The 16,450-nt window shown below is 36.2% G+C and overlaps 1 protein-coding gene across 2 annotated transcripts in view; it reads left to right on the top strand.

Moving 5' to 3' along the window:
* Positions 1–16,450, top strand: part of KLHL1 (kelch like family member 1) — a 183,680-nt gene that overhangs the window by 101,411 nt on the left and 65,819 nt on the right. The gene's annotated exons all lie outside the window — the stretch shown is intronic.

The raw sequence follows: 16,450 nt of genomic DNA, 5'->3' as shown, positions 1-16,450 counted from the left end.
ATGTGTAGTATTCTGTGCAAGATTAAAGGTGGTTCTTTGCAAATAAAGGAATACTGGAATGCTGTTCAATTTTTTTTTCATTTACCTAATTATTTATGGAAACTGTGGTCTTGGAGCAAAGCTTAGGCTTTTGTGTCCACTGGAATACTTTATCATCATCAGAGTCAATAACAAATAAGGACTCTTAAGTTCTACTACCTTATTCTGTGACTAAATCTAAATTAAATTATTAATTTTAAAACTACTCTTTGGAAGGTCACAACATTTCTTTTTATCAGTATTTTTATTTTAGCTCAGCAATTAGTGAATTAGTCTAGTATATCTTGATAAATTAATTATGAAAATGTCTATGAAACTCAACTTATCTGTCTGAACCTTCTCTCATCAGCACATTTCCATCAATGTCTTTCATGTTTTATTTCTTTACATCTGTGTTAGAATTCTATAGTCTTCCCTGCTAGCAATGAGTTGCCTAGACAAGGCTGCTCAAGAAATTAATCTGATGTGATTTATGAAATAGATCCTACTGAAAAAACATGATATTAAAAATAGCAATATTTTTCACCTATTTTCATAATATCATTTTGAGGTCCTGTCAATTCTGAGAAGTTATTTTAAAATTCTTATGATTTAAATTGATCTTTCTAAATACAAAGTTTGACAGGCACATTGTACCCTTTGGCATAAATACTGCTGTTCTTGGGTACTGATGATTGCAGAGAATTGCAGAGAAGCTTTTCCTTTTGTAAAACTAAGCTACATCTGGGTTTTTTATGTATCACTTCCTATTGCAATTAAGGAATTAAATTGTGATTTCTGTTTATTCTAGTTAAATAAAATAAAAAGAAAGAAATGTAAATTGGCAAAATGTGTTTGTTTAAATCCGCAGTGTCACAAAACCAAATTTTGACAGTGGTGCTGGTAGATCAGTATGGCCTAGTGCAAAGTCTTAAATAGGTCTAGATCTGTCAGATTTTTTTATTGTTGTAAGAGCAGTGTTTTGTGCTTAACAGTAATATAATTTTTAGAAGGTGAAGTGCTGTGCACCAGTAACATTAACTAAAGAAACATCCCTCCCTTCAAACCCTTTCAGCAGGTTTATATCTAGCCAGTGTAGCTGCTGTTTGCAGTAGGGTTAAACAAAATACAGTAAAGCCTGAGGATGCTGCTATCACAGCCAGGCAGGAAAGGAAATTGCTTTTCTTCAAAATACAAAGGTTAATGAGAATTAATCGTTTCACTTGTGTTGCATTAAAGACTTTCCTAAAGGTAGTGTAATCTAATTTCCTTCTTCTGTATTATTCATTGAACTAGGTTTTTAAGACTTTAGTTAAAAGTTAAAAGCTGTTTCTTAGACATATATCCTTTTCATTTTGTTAAACTGCCAGTATGTGTTGAGAAGGTGATGATACCTCATCTCCCCACATATTTAGAAGGCCTCTTAGTTGGCATGTAGTAATATTATAGTTCTCTATGGATTAATTCAAGTTGAGTCAAAGCTGTTTTATTATATCTCAGATGCCTTATGTTGTTTATTGGCTTTGCTGTTGTTTGCAGGGGTGGGGGAAGTTTGTTCTTTTTGTGCTTTCATCTAGGATGATTTGTATTTTCTGGCTCCTAAAGGTTAATCAGTGTTCTTGCTTCACATGTAAAACACACCAGAATGTCTTGGATTTATCTTGGTCTATTCTTACATGAACAATTTTTCTCTAAGATTTTATTTTTAAAAAGTTATTATACAAGTCTTGGGTTTACTGAATGGAGAGCAACACACAGTCTACATACCATCTGAATGACATGCAGCTAAAGACAACATTATCAGTTTTTAATGTGTGGACTCTCCACTGAAATTATTGAAATATTCTCTGCTGAGAATATTTTGTGTCTGCTGCATCTGTATGAAGACCAAGCATATACTCAGTTGCATTAGCCAGAGGACTGAAAGAAATCATTACTCCCCTCTACTCATGGTGCCAAAATGGAATGCATTTTCAGCTGGTGGCATTTCAATTGATGAGCAAATTGAACTGGCTGTGAAGCTGAAACAGGAAGCACACAATATATGAAGAGAAGCTGAGAGGGCATTCATGAAGAAAGCTAAGAGAGATGGTCTTTTCAGCACCCTATCAGGGGTTATGGTATAAAATCATTCTTTTCTTGAAGGTGCACAATGAGGGGACATTGGGTACCAGTCCTAAGTTGCAGTTTCCAAGAGAAAAACACGTCTTCAAAGGGAGAGCAATACTTATTGTAGCCGTTTTCTCTGAGAGGCTGTGGAATCTCTGTGCTTGGAAATATTCCAGGCTAGACTCAACAAGACTATGAGCATCCTGTTTCATCAGTCAACCTGATGCATTTAAGTCTGAATTTCCTATATTTCACTGCTGTGCAATCAAGGGAAAATGTAATTTTCACTTAACACTCAGATGTACTTATTTGTGGCAATTCACATAACACTCAGATGTACTTATTTGTGTACAATTTTCAGTAGAAATTTCATGAGATTAGAGCTATGATTCAGATCAGATTCAAGAGCCTGTGGTGGAATCTTATATAAGTGTATGTTTATACATGCACATACCCATATGCACGTGCATTTCTATGTGTATTTATATATTTGGGGGATTGCTGACCAAGTTCCAATTATGAAAAACACAGTTTAATCGATAATACCCGTAATTATGGACATGCTACTTATGTAATTGAAATCAAGATAATTTAAAAGAAATGTGGTAATTCTTGTAAATTATTACTAAATAATAACCTCCAGACAGACGACATTATAAACTAAGCACATTCTGCAGAAAAATCTGTGGCCAGAGAACTAAAAGCTATATCTGTGGCTCAAAAAGCAAAAAACTATTAGCCTAGGAGTGTAACTGTAAAATTGATTGTATCCTGCAATGGGCTTACTATGGAGTTAATAATTAGTGTTTCACACAGAAATTATGCTACATATTTAGAAAATACCAACTTGTACATGCTATCACTTCACATAAGGAAAAACTGTCAAAACTGTGGAAATCACTAGCTGTTATGAAATATCTCCTTCTACTTGGAATTGGACCTGTGACAAGATTGTATCCAAACCCAATCAATTTTCCATCAGTCTTGTGCTTTTCATGAGACTGAACATACTGATTGTTTTGATTCTGAAGACATGAGCCATGTACTGGCACACAGAGCAAGAACGAAAAGTATTGCTAAACTTCTCTGCTACTCTTCTGAGGATCCATATTTTAGAGTCATCCAAACTTTCTCTTAAACCATTTTAGTTCAGCTGTAAAACCTATACGAAGTTCAGAGTATGATGGTTGTTAACAGCTTGGCATAGGTTTAGACAAAATCTGAGCTAGAGTTGGGAAATTCCTAAGGGAAAAAATAAACTGTATGTTAATTAGGATTTGATAACAATTTAAAAAATATATTAACTTAAGAATTTATTCAGAAGTAGATCTGGTAGTTTAGCTATTTGCAGTGAACCTTAGAAGTGTGTTGCTTTGGTTTCCTCATTAAAGTTATCACAATGTACATCCGCAAAAAGGATTTCACAATCTGGTTTTTAAACACTTGTGTTTTTCTCATTGCAAATGTTATATATATCAGCATAGATTAATGAATTCTGTAGAATAAATTCTTGAATTAAAATCCACCTTTTTCTTTTTTTTAACATTTTGGTAGCTAAAATTCATTTGAATAACATATGTTCTAAACATATGTTCTTAAGTTTTAACATTCTTAATCTGTTATATGCATCAGGACACGCTGAGATGTACTGCAACTTCCTTATGTATTGTATGCTTGGTAAAAACCTCTTCCTTTTAAGAAGAGAAATCCAAAATATATTTTGGAAATGCATTACATAATTCAGTACTTCTTATTAAAGAGTTTTGTCCAGTACCTGCTGGAGAAAGTGTGTATGTGTGAAAATACAGATACTTTGATTTGTTTTCCTTCAGAATGTTGCTGTACAATGAAGCAGAACTGCAGAATAGTATCTCCTGCTGTCTGGTTTTATTTTTAACTAAAATTGAGAAGAGGCAAGAACTTCCAGAGTTTATCAACACTTCCAAGTTTTCAGTAAAATTCAAAGTTAGCTGAAATAAGGTTGTGTTTGCTTTGCAGTATCTTTCTTACTAAGAAAAAACTTTACTGGAGAGACTTTAAGAGACACTTAAGACAGAAGTGACCTTGAAAGAGAGAATGGGATATTATTTCCCTCAAGTCAAGAATGGAGATTTCATCAATTCTATTTGAGCCACAGGTTTAAAAGTAAAACAACAACAAAAAATGAATATGTGCCTTTTATGGGCATGTGCTTAAATTGAAGAAATCATCCCAAAGACCTTCTAAGCATCTCATACAGGAAATCACTACCTGTGATTTCAAAATCTGTGATACATGGAGAAGATAGGATATTCACCATTTAATCTCCTTCTAATAATTTTCTAAATTACATTTGGTCACTGGTCACAAATGTATCTCTTGTTCTAAGCCCATACAGCCCTTTTTGTGTCCCATGAGCATTTAAACACTGTGTATCACCTAGAAACCTAAATTCTGTGCAAGACTTAATCAGCTATCAATAGGTTTATCTGAATAAATACAATTTTAAATATAATGGGTAGCTTCTAAAGCATAAGAGAATCAGAAGATCCATTACTACAAATTTAACAAATCCTCATGTCATTTCAAATTCTTCATTTTAAAAAATGTTTCCATTTCTATTCTGCTGTCTAAGGTAGCATAATTTCAAATGTAAAAATCATGTAATAGTTTCTGTTTATTTACAGAAAAAAAAATGTGTATCTATTTGTGCTGGGTCCTGCACTTGATTCAAAACAATCTCATTCAGCACTACTGGCTTGAGGAAGAGTGGTTGGAAAGCTGCTCAGCAGAAGAGAGCCTGGGCCTGCTGGTCAACAGCCAGCTGAACATTGTCCAGTACCTGCCCAGGTGGCTGAGAAAGCCAGTGGCATCCTGGCTTGTATCAGCAACAGTGTGGCCAGCAGGACCAGGGCAGGGATTGCCCCCCTGTACTTGGTGAGGCCCTACTTTAAATGCCATGCTCACTTTTGGGTCCCTCACCACAAGAAGGACACTGAGGACCTGAGGCATGTCCAGGGAAGGAGCTGGTAAAGGGTCTGGAGCACAAATCTTATGAGTAGTGTCAGAGATGCGGGGTTCCTGGAATAAAGGAGGCTCAGGGATACCTTATCACACTCTACAGCTCACCTGAAAAGAGGTTGCTGTGAGGAGGGCGTTCATCTCTTTCCAAAGCAACAAGTGCCTGGACAAGAGAAAGTGGCCTCAAGTTGCACAACGGGAGGTTTACATCAAATATTAGGAAAACATTCTTCACTGAAAGAGTGCTCAAACATTGAAATAAGCTACCCAGGTAAGTGATGGAATCATCAAGCCTGGAAGTGTTCAAAAGGTGCATGAATATGACTCTTGGGGATTTGTTTTAGTGGTGCTGGATTAGATTCAATAATTTTACAGAATTTTCAAACCTTAATGATTCTTTATTTCTATGAACTTGAACACAGGCTAATGAAAAAAACTCCTAAAAATCAACAACAAACCACAGCTATAAAGTTCTCTTTGTCTCCTTCCCTTTACAAATAAAGAACTTACACTAAGAAATTAATGTGCATTGCAGTTAGTTGACAGCATGAGATTATTTGATGTTAACTTACACTCCTGGAAAGAGTGAAATGTAATATCTGTTCCCTCCAAATTTGTAATTTTCAAAGCAGCAATAAAACAAGAATAACTGTCAGTATAATCAATATTATGTGCAGGGTGACAAATGTGTTACAATTTAATTTCAGTCTGAAATTTGTCTTTTGAGATTTACACAGTAGATTAATATATTTTCAGCATTCATTTAATAGTTTTTTTAAAGTGTTTTATTAAACAACCTTATGCGACAAGTTTTCAGCAGCCTTTTATCTTGACAATCACTTAAATCCAGTGCTTGTTTTACATTATATACCATCATTTTGTTGGAATGAGTGTGGAAATTTCATTGTTAATGGTCAGACATCTTCATGTGAATCATTCTATTTTGTGAAACATTGTGGAGTACAAAAATTTCAGTCATCTAAAAGAGGGCCCATCTTAATTGAATTTGTATCATGATACTGATTCTTGAGCGTTATCCTGGATTTAATAATGTGCTTGAAGGTTGTAAGTGCTGTCAGAAAATGATTACCATATGAGTTTCTTAAAAATTGCTTATAGTTCGAAAATCTTTGGAAGTCCCCTTTCAGCTGAAAGTCCCCTCCCAGTACCCTTTCAGTGGTTGTTTCCCAGAATCATGTTTGTGTCCTGATGTTTGTTTAATTTGAAATATATTCTCTTTTTCCATTCTAAAATTCTCAGGAAATCTTCAATTTATGCTGGATCGGTTGAAAGGTGAATCAGAGTTCAACATCAGAAAAGAAAGCATATCAGGGAATGATTCAGGCACATAACTCAGGCCTTTCCTTAACTTTATTTTTCCCTGCAGTGTTTTTTTTTTTTTTGTTTCCTAGAATGCTCTTGGCTGGTATATACATTTTCAATACAGTGATTCACTATAAATTATTAAAAATGTTAACATTTTCATGTGTCTCTGATATGATATTTTAAATATTTGGTTTCAGTTAAAATGACTACCGTATAGGAAATACTAACATAAACTACCATTTGTAAATATTTCACTCCTCAAACAAAACTTTAACTGAAACATTCTCCAGAAACCATTTACATGACATGACACAAAATACATAAGCTTTGAGATGCATAGTGAAGGTAAAAGAAACAGTATTGTTGCAAGCCTTTATGGTGTGGAGAGTCACAGAGAAAAGCATTTTTTCTGTATGATCTTGCAATTACCCATGAATGTATTTTGATTTTAATGTCTACCTGTTTTTAATTCAAGTCTGAAGAACAGGAATACAAAAAAAAATCACTCCAGTCCTGACTGATATTCCAATTACCTTTTGAAATACTATCTTAATTACTGTATTTATTAATCTTTAATTAAAGTTGAGGCTTTTTTTATGGACATGATCTTGCATATCCCTTCACCCTTGCTTTGTGCTGTATTCCATCACATTTCAAGGCTAAGTAGGGCCAGAATAGGTCAATGGATGATTATGAGATTACAAGTATATTTTTAGGTGCTACCACAAAGAATAGTGCTAATGATTAAGTATCCTGTTTTCACTCCTGAACATTACAACAGTTACAGACTGTGAATGAATTGTAAAAGCAAGGCCATAACCACTCAGCCCCTTTGAGTTATTAAAGACCCAAGAGATTATTTTGTGGCTTTTAAGTTTTGGTGCTAATGGGCTCATAAATCAGACGGAGAAATTCATAATAAGAACCAGTATGTATGAGTAGAAGACAGACAAGTTCAAATGGGGTATCAGACATGCATTTTAATGTTCAGAATGATTGCTTCTGAAAGTTACTGTGAAAGTGGCAAATTATCCATCTCCACCTGTGTTTGAGTTGATGTTTGAGATGATAGGAAGAAATTTTCAGTGAATCAGATGTTATTAGGCTCAACAGAAGGATAACTGGGTCGAAACAAAAACTGAAAGGGGTTCCAAGGCAGCTTCCTGCTTTGAGAAACTGTTTTAACACAAAGCTGAAAGGAATTGCTGACACTCTAGAGAGCTGTGCAGCCCTTCAGAAGCACCTGGACAGGCTGGAGAGAGGAACTGTCTGAAATTCATCAAGGGCAAAACAGGGTCCTGCACCTGTATAGTAATAACTCTGTGCACCAGTACAGGCTGGGGACTGACCTGCTGGAAAGCAACTCTCAGGACATGAAGAGGACTTGGGGGTCCTGATGGACAACAAGCTGTCCATGAGCTGGCAGTGAGCTCTTGTGGCCAAGAGGGCCAACAGAATCCTGGGATGCATTAGGAAGAGCCTTGTGGGCAGGTCAAGGGAAGAGACGCTTCTCCTCTACTCAGCCCTGGTGAAGCCACAACTGGAGTGCTGCTTCCAGTCTGGGCTTCTCATTACAAGAGACACCTGGAGCTCCAGGAGCAAGTCCAGCAGAGGGCTCTGAAGATGATGAACATCTCTGTTATAAGGAAAGGTTGAGGAGTTGGGCCTATTCAGCTTTGGGGAAGAGACAGCTGAAAAAGGAACCTCATCAATGTATATAAATATGATAAGGGAGAGTCAATGATATGGTGTCAAACAATAGAACAAGAGGCAATGGACAGAAATTGATTAGCAAAAAGTTCCCTAAATATGAGAAAGAACTTCCTTACTGTGCAGGTGACCACACATTCGAGGAGGTTGTCCAGAGAGCTCGTGTAGTCTCTCTCATTGGAGATATTTAAGAAACATATGGACAAAATCCTGTGAAATATGCTCTAGGATAACCCTGCTTGACCAGAGAGGTTGGACAGGGTGACTTTCCAACCTTCCCTTTTGTAAACTGTACCCCACGTTATTACACTGGTTTTAACAGTCATGTTCCCATCCTATCCTCCGGAAATCTGTTCCAGAGCTGAATGCTTTAGCAGCAAGGAATATTTTTTTTTCAATTTCCAGTTTTATTTTAATCAGATTTAATTTCTGTGAGTTTCCTGTTAGACTTGTTACCCTCCATTTTCCTTGTTTTCCTCTTCTGTGTCTGTAATCAGTATAAACAAGACAGGGGCTCTATTAGGACATAAATATGCTCACCTTTTACATAAATCAACATTACCATAAATCAACGTTATCAACATTATTCTCATACTGAGTGCAAAAAGCAGCACTGCATCAGCTAAGAAAATGAGCTCCATCACAGCCAAAAGCAGTACAGTAGGAAAGAACTAAATGTTGTGCTAGGAAAGTAAGAAACTGAGATTGTCATGGTGACTACTTTCCTGAAGTGTTATAACTTAAACCCAGAAAATTGTCATTCTGTTATCTACGTGAGAAGGGTTGCATTCCTGCTGTGGAAACAGCACAATTTAAACAGCTCGTATTTTCCATACTTGGGAAGTGCTAGGGGTAAATCTTAGACAAGTAACAGCAAAACCAGACAATCACCAGAGTCAGTATACCAGTATGTACCCAGACTATACAATACTGCATCATTGTGACAATTTGCGCTGTGATTCTGTATTTTTGCTACTTGCAGCCTTTTAAATCCCAAGTGTCTCTGGATGATTCACAGTACTGATCTCTTCTGCTATTTTCTTGAAATTGTGCTGTGAACCTTTCTGATGACAAATAAATCAATCTGGGCCAATTCAAGTCAGAGAACAGAATCATAGAATATGTTAAGTTGAAAGGGGATCTCAGGGATCATTTAGTACAACTGCATAGGACAGTTCCCAAGAGTCACAACATGTACCTAAGAGCTTCTTGAACTCTGTCAGGTTTAGTGTTTTCACCATTACCCTGGGGAGCCTGTTCCACTGCCTAAACACCATCTAGGTGGAGGATCTTTTCCTACTCTCCAACCTAAACCTCCCCAATGCAATTTCTGGCTGTTCCTTCAGGTCCTGTCACCGGCACCACATCAGTGCTAGCCCCTCCTCTTCCATTCATGGGGAAGTTGTAACTGCAATGATGTCTCCTCTCAGTCTTCTCCAGGCTGAACAGACCAAGTGACCTCAGCCAGTCCTCATACAGCCTTTCCCCCAGTCACCATCATTATTATCCTCCTCTGGATGCTCTCTAACAGCTTACAGTATCTTATATTGTGATGCCCAAAACTGTCATCAGCACTTGAGGTGAGGCCACCCCAGTGCAGAGCAGAGAGGGACAATCCCCTCCCTTGCCTGGCTGGCAATGCTGTGCCTGATGCACCCCAGGGTTTGCCCTCCTGGCTGTCAGGGCACTGCTGACATTCAACTTGCCATTGACCAGGAGCCCCAGGTCCTTTCCATGTCACTGCTCTGCAGCTTCTAATTCCCCTGTCTGTCTGTCTGTACATCCAGAGTTACCCCATCCGAGAAACAGGCACTTCCTCTTGTTGAACTTCATGCAATTGGTGATTGCCCAGTCCTCTGACTTGTCAAAGTCTCTCTGCAGGGCTTCTCTGCCTTTGAGGGAGTCAAGAGCTCCTCCCAGTTTTGTATCATCTGTGACCTTGCTTAATGTCCCTCCCAGTCCAGTGTCCAAGTAATTTCTGAAGAAGTGGAAGAGCACATGGCCTAAGATGGAGCTGTGTGGACCCCTACTAGAAACAGGTCATCAGTCTGATGTCAAAGATGACATCTTTTCAAGTAAGCTTCCCTAGGACCGGTTCCATAAAGTTCTCATCCAGGCATTTTAGGAACCTTCTTGCCTGGGTTATACCAGCTGTGTGATGCACCCAGTTAGTTGTGGCAAGTTGAAGTCTAGGGTAGTTGACTTGGAAATGTCCCTTAAGTTCTCAAAGGAAAATCCATCAGCATCATCATCCTGGCTAGGAGGTCTGTAATAAACTCCTGTGGTGACATCTGAAGTATCTGTTTTCCCCTTGATTCTCCCCTAGAGGCTTTCAACTGTGCTATGGCCAGCCGTGAGCTCCATACATTCTAACCCTTCTGTTGCACACAGTGTCACGACTCTGTCTCTTCTGCTCTGCCTTTCACTCCTGCAGAGCCTGGAACCATCCAACAGGGCACTCCAGTCACAGCACTCATCCCAACAGGTTTCACTTGATGTCAAATCCCTGGCACTGGGCCAAAGGTGTTAGTAGACTCATCAGATGTCAATTAAAAAAAGTGTTGAGTAGATCATCCCATCACCTGGGGGCTACAACCTCTAGGTTTTTCTGCTTGCACCAACCTCAGAGCAGTGCATTGACCTGATGGATCTGCCTCTTGCTATCAGTATATTTTTAGGTATTTTCGGTCCCCAAGCTGTGCTCTCTCATTCTATTAACTTTATTTTGGAAAGGTAAACAAGCAATTATAAAGACCCCCGAAAAAGAAAGAAAGAAAGAAAGAAAGAAAGAAAGAAAGAAAGAAAGAAAGAAAGAAAGAAAGAAAGAAAGAAAGAAAGAAAGAAAGAAAGAAAGAAAGAAAGAAAGAAAGAAAGAAAGAAAGAAAGAAAGAAAGAAAGAAAGAAAGAAAGAAAGAAAGAAAGAAAGAAAGAAAGAAAGAAAGAAAGAAAGAGAAAGAAGGAAAGAAAGAAAGAAAGGATGAAGTAATTAATAATGAATAGATTTATAGATTTACAGGCTGCTAGAGTGTTGGTTTTCCTAGATGCCATGGTAAGAAGAAAATGTCATGCATACATAAATACCTAATCCCAAGAAGTTCCAGGATTTGTAGGATGCAGGACCTTCCAGGATAGTGTTGGAAGATTTTTTAGTTCAGGGGGAGCAAGATGTGTACATGTCCTCATCCATCTAGCAAATTGTGCCTGTTTTGTGTACAGGTTTAGGCTTCTTGAATCTTCTTGGATGTGAAAAAGAATATATGCATGGTGTGAGACAATATCCTTCACTAATACAGGAAAAAAATGTTAATCATTCTGACATAGCTTGAAAGTTTCAGACAGTTTATCATAATAAACCAGCATATCAGGTAATGTCTATGAGCAACTGATTGTGAGCTATCCTTAGAGTGTGAAATCCCAGAATGCCATCTCATATTCACAATGAATTAGACTATAATATGGCTAATTCTGCAGCCTCATACCCTAAACTCTACTATTATTAATTTTTTAATTAAATCAAAAGATGCAAGTAAAAAAGAAATTTTTTAGATTGTGAAAGTCTAACTTAGTTATCTAGAAGTCTCATACTAAGATTTCAGTATGCTGTATGAGATTGCACCCATAGTCACAGTCTCTTCTATCCTTAACTTGCTGTCTCCTCTCCCCAAATGCAGCACTTGGTTATCTCTCTTCCCACTGGCAGAGTTGAAGGAGGAGGTTACACAGATACATCAGATATCTTTCCACTGTCCTTTGAACAAACTCAGCCTTAATACCCCTTTTGTAGTGGTGATACCAGGCTGGCATCTGGTGCTGGAAGAAACATAGCTCTTTGGATTACATAGCTCAGATGGAGCTCACTCTCAGATGAAGTCCGAGATTTGGTTAGAGATTCAGGATCCCAGGTTCAGGTTTCCAGATGGAATCTGGGATTTGGCTAGAGAGCCAGACCATAAACATACTAAGTTCTGGTCCTTTGTCTAATGGGAGTTCATAATGGACTGAAAAGTCCATTCACCTTAGGGAAGAAGTTACACAATATTGTAAAGGAGGTGTAGTCTTATATGAAACACACGTGATACAGAAAATGTGGCATAAGAACAAGAGAATTCAGTGTAGCACAGCAGCAATAATTCCAGACTGAAATAATTTGGGAATTGACCAAAATCAAAATTTTCTTTCATGTCTTATCACTTCAGAAGGTATACTGCCAGTATGATTTAATATTAAAATCAGATGCACTATTTATTCATTTATTTAAATATTCTCATGAAAACTTAAGTTCTAAACTGAAAGTAGTATGAGCTTAAAATATTATAGACATTTGGTATGAAATAAATGAAAGCCTAGTATATGGATTTTTTTTTTTTGGCATGAGTTTATGTGATTTTAATTTTTTAATTGTTAAGGCCACAGCATCCACATCACAAAAATATAAAGCATTTTAAATAACACCCCTACATCCAAACCCAAAACACCAGCTAAGCATTTTACTTGGTAACTCTGATGCAGCAGGTTCTGAATAGCGCTCTCAGAATATGACATTCTTTGTCAACAAATGAAATGATTTAACATTTTTCAGGTTCTTAATTATAACTGATACATGCTGATTAGTGAAATCAATGACATAACCATCAATGAAAAGTAGCTTTTGCAAGATAATTTGATTACATGTGGAATAATAATCATTACAAGTTAAGATTAAAAAAAAATCTAATTTAATTGTGTTGGTGTCATCATTATAAAGATATATGGTGTTAAATTCCATTTGGTAATAGTTTAATTTTATTAGCGCCTTAATGTTCCTATGATGCACAATCTGCTAGATACTTGGGCGCTTGCCTATCACCATTAAACATCAATATGTTTTGTTTACATGGCCCGGCTGTTCTAATATTTCATGCTTATTTAAGGCTAACCTTGTGTACTGCTAAAAAGGTTTAAAAGTGAAGCAGCTCTGCCATTGAAATGCTATAGCCCCACAGCAGTGCTTACTGCATGGTCATTTTTAGAAAGTGGAAGAGCAATCAAGTGACACAGCTTTGTCCAGGTGGGTTCAGAGACTGTCATACTTTCTACTCTAAGTTAGATTTTCTGAATTAAAAATAGCAATCTACTACTCCACTTAATTAAAACATGGAAAGGCTACGTGAATGATGCATGCAGAGCAGATCCAGTGCATCTTATAAGACTTATGAGATGGTGAAGACCGATCCACAAAGCCTCTGAAAGTATTAGAGTCAAAAATTACAGGTCCTGGACGCTCATCCAACTCTGTCACATAATCTTTGGCATGCTTAAAGGTTCAGTACCCTGTTCCCATAATAAAGGTTTACCTTCTCATGAGGCCCTAGGCATTCCTGAAAGCACTTCACCAGAGCAGGATGAGAGGAAATGGCCTCCACTTGTGCCAAGGAACAATGCCATTGGATATTAGGAGAAATTTCTTCACTGAAAGGGTGATCATAGTGTGGAATCACTATCCCTGGAAGTATTCAAAAAACATCTAGATTCAGTACCTGGGACATAGTTTAGTGGCAAAGATGCCAGTGTTACATTAATGACTGAACTGGATGATCTTAAGTCTTTTCCAGCTGTATTGAATCTGTGATTGCATAACTGTGTACCTCAATTCCTATCTTGCATCCTAATCTCAGGAGAATTTAAAATTTATTTAATGTATCCTGAAAAGATATCACATATTTCTGTTGAAGGCTATTTCCTAAAGTGCAAAAAAGACTAGTCATAGTAAAAAAAAAAAAAAAAAAGATGGATATTTTTTCACAATTAGCATATGAGAAATTATTGTGGTAGAACAGCTAGCCATTGAAATATGCTTTGCTGCTCCAGATGAAATTAACCTGAAGGAGTTAAAACATTATCTAGGAAGATTTAAAATTCATTAGTTGGTTCAGGAAATGCTAATAAATTGGAGGGAGTTTTTACCTCAGAAGATCAAAAACCTGGATTCTATATATAAATCAGAATTATATATATTACATTTATATTATATATAAGAATACATATGGTATATTTATAATATATATGGTGTATTATAGATATAAAACATAATCTATATTTTTATTTTCTGATATACTCATGCCCACGTAGAATGAAATTCATGTAAGTCCAGATATTTAGAAAAAGCGATTTGAGCTTGTATGTTTTGTCTGAAAACTTTGTTTGATTCTGCAATCAGTACAGAGGCTGGAATAAGTTCTCTTTAAGCATGTATGCAGAAAAAATACAATTTAAGATGACCAAAAGAAACCCTTATCAAATCTAAAATTATTGTTCTGAAGTTAAAACTCCTGCTTGGAATGTTATTCTTAATAAATTAAGTTCTGTGGGTTCATGAAATGTGTTCCACCATCATAATTCACCTCTATAGTATTAGGTCTTTGGATTAATATGCTATTGCAAAGTTTGATGTTGGTTCCCATTAAGAGGTAGAGTTATTTCTTTTTTTTTTTATAATGAGATTTATTTTCAGTTGAACCAGGCTTAATTAAACTTTGTCTTATAAATCATTTTATTGAGAAGTGCAATGAAATCTTGTGAGTTTTATGACTTTTTAATTAAAATCAATTAAGCCAGCTTGTGGTTAAGTGCCTCCCTGCAAACTAGTTCCCTTACATTTCCAAGCCATTCTAAAATGTTCTAGACACACAATTTAAACTTTATCACTAGGTAATGGTTTAAAACCTCATTCCAGAAAAATCTACATTTTTAGGGACCTATTGACATTTAATGTAGCAATTTTAAAAATAATTGAGTCATATTTTGATCCAATTATCAATTATGTTAAGGTAGCATAACAGCATGGTTAGTATAGGTCATGACCACAAATACATCTTTCATTTTCTGTTGTGTCAGCATCCTATATATGTTGAGTTAAAAAGCAACACATTGAGTTAAGTTGTACATATCAAACCATTCACAGTTATAATAATAAACATCATTTTCAACTTTGTCAAATTTATTCTATCTGTGCTTATGTATTTTATCTGTAATTACATTACAAATTTCAAGAAACTTCTATCTCATGATTTTGTCATGTCTATGTCTGCAATATTAATTTCTACTGTCATATATAAAATAATATGCAGTTAATTTTTAATAAATATGTTTAAACAGTACATTTCAAAAAGTATGAATTTGGAGAATTAAATAAGACTTTCCTTCTATTGAATAAGTCAGGGAAGGACAGCATGTGACATACTAGAGTCAGAGTATACTTCTATTGTTTTAAGTCTTGCACATTATTTTCTTGTATTTGTCATAATGTCTTCTATTTCAGTTTTGATGACCAGTCAGTCTTTCCCCTGGTTGAGACACAATCAAGCAATTACAGGCAACATTGGTTGGATTTTGATATGCTAAAAACTGAATTTAGAGTGTGTAACAGTGGAATAATCCATTTCACTCAGTTTTGATGTTCATACATTTAAGTCCTCCTTGACTGATGCTTTGTCATTCTTTCCCACTTCTCATCCTAAAAATTCTATCCAAAACAGCATAACAAAATTCATTATTATTTTTCATAAATTGGATGTTGCAACTTAATGTTCCCAATGCTGCTTTTTACATTTTCAGTTTACATAAAAATTTAGTTTCGTTTTTTTTTTTTTTTTTGCACCTCCAGTCTTCAATTACCTCAGTTTCTTTCTGTCTATAAATTGAGAATATGAAAACACACTTACAATTTCTCCATAGAGATAAAACACCCTAAAAGAAATATTTTGAGAAAAAATATCTGTAGAATTATGATTCTACTGTGTCCTGTTGATGTAGAGTAGGTAGTTCAAGAAGGGTTTAATTCAGTCCTTAGGATTCAGACAACTAAATGCAATGCTTTTTTGGGGGTTTGTTTGTTGTTTTTTGTTTGTTTTTAGTTTTTTATATAGTTTATAGGGTTTTTTAAAAAGGTTTTTAGTTATTCCTATTTTTATTTGTCCTGATTCTGTCCAATTTTTTTTTTAAGTAGCCAGGAGTGAGGCATAACTAGGACACAGAGGTTAGTCTGTAAAACCTGATGTCGTTGATGGAAGGGGGGAGAAAGGTCTCTTCCAAGGGGAAGGGGTTCTTTCTGCTCAAGTAAATGCGACAGAGGGATCCATCTGGTGCTGTCTCTTGGGGATGGGGGGAGTGGGTGTGAGGGCTGTGGCTCTGTGGGAATCGTTTCCTTTCTTGTATCTGTCATTAGTATGGTTCCTGTTACTCCTTGTTTCCTTACCTCATTGCTGTTTCCTGCAAACTGTTCCTATCTCAACCAGTGAGCTTTACCTGT

Source organism: Ammospiza caudacuta, chromosome 2, assembly GCF_027887145.1.
Source record: "Ammospiza caudacuta isolate bAmmCau1 chromosome 2, bAmmCau1.pri, whole genome shotgun sequence".
In the NCBI taxonomy this organism is placed as follows: Eukaryota; Metazoa; Chordata; class Aves; order Passeriformes; family Passerellidae; genus Ammospiza; species Ammospiza caudacuta.
The sequence above is the reverse complement of the archived record's forward strand: the minus strand, read 5'-3'. Positions and strand labels throughout refer to the sequence as shown.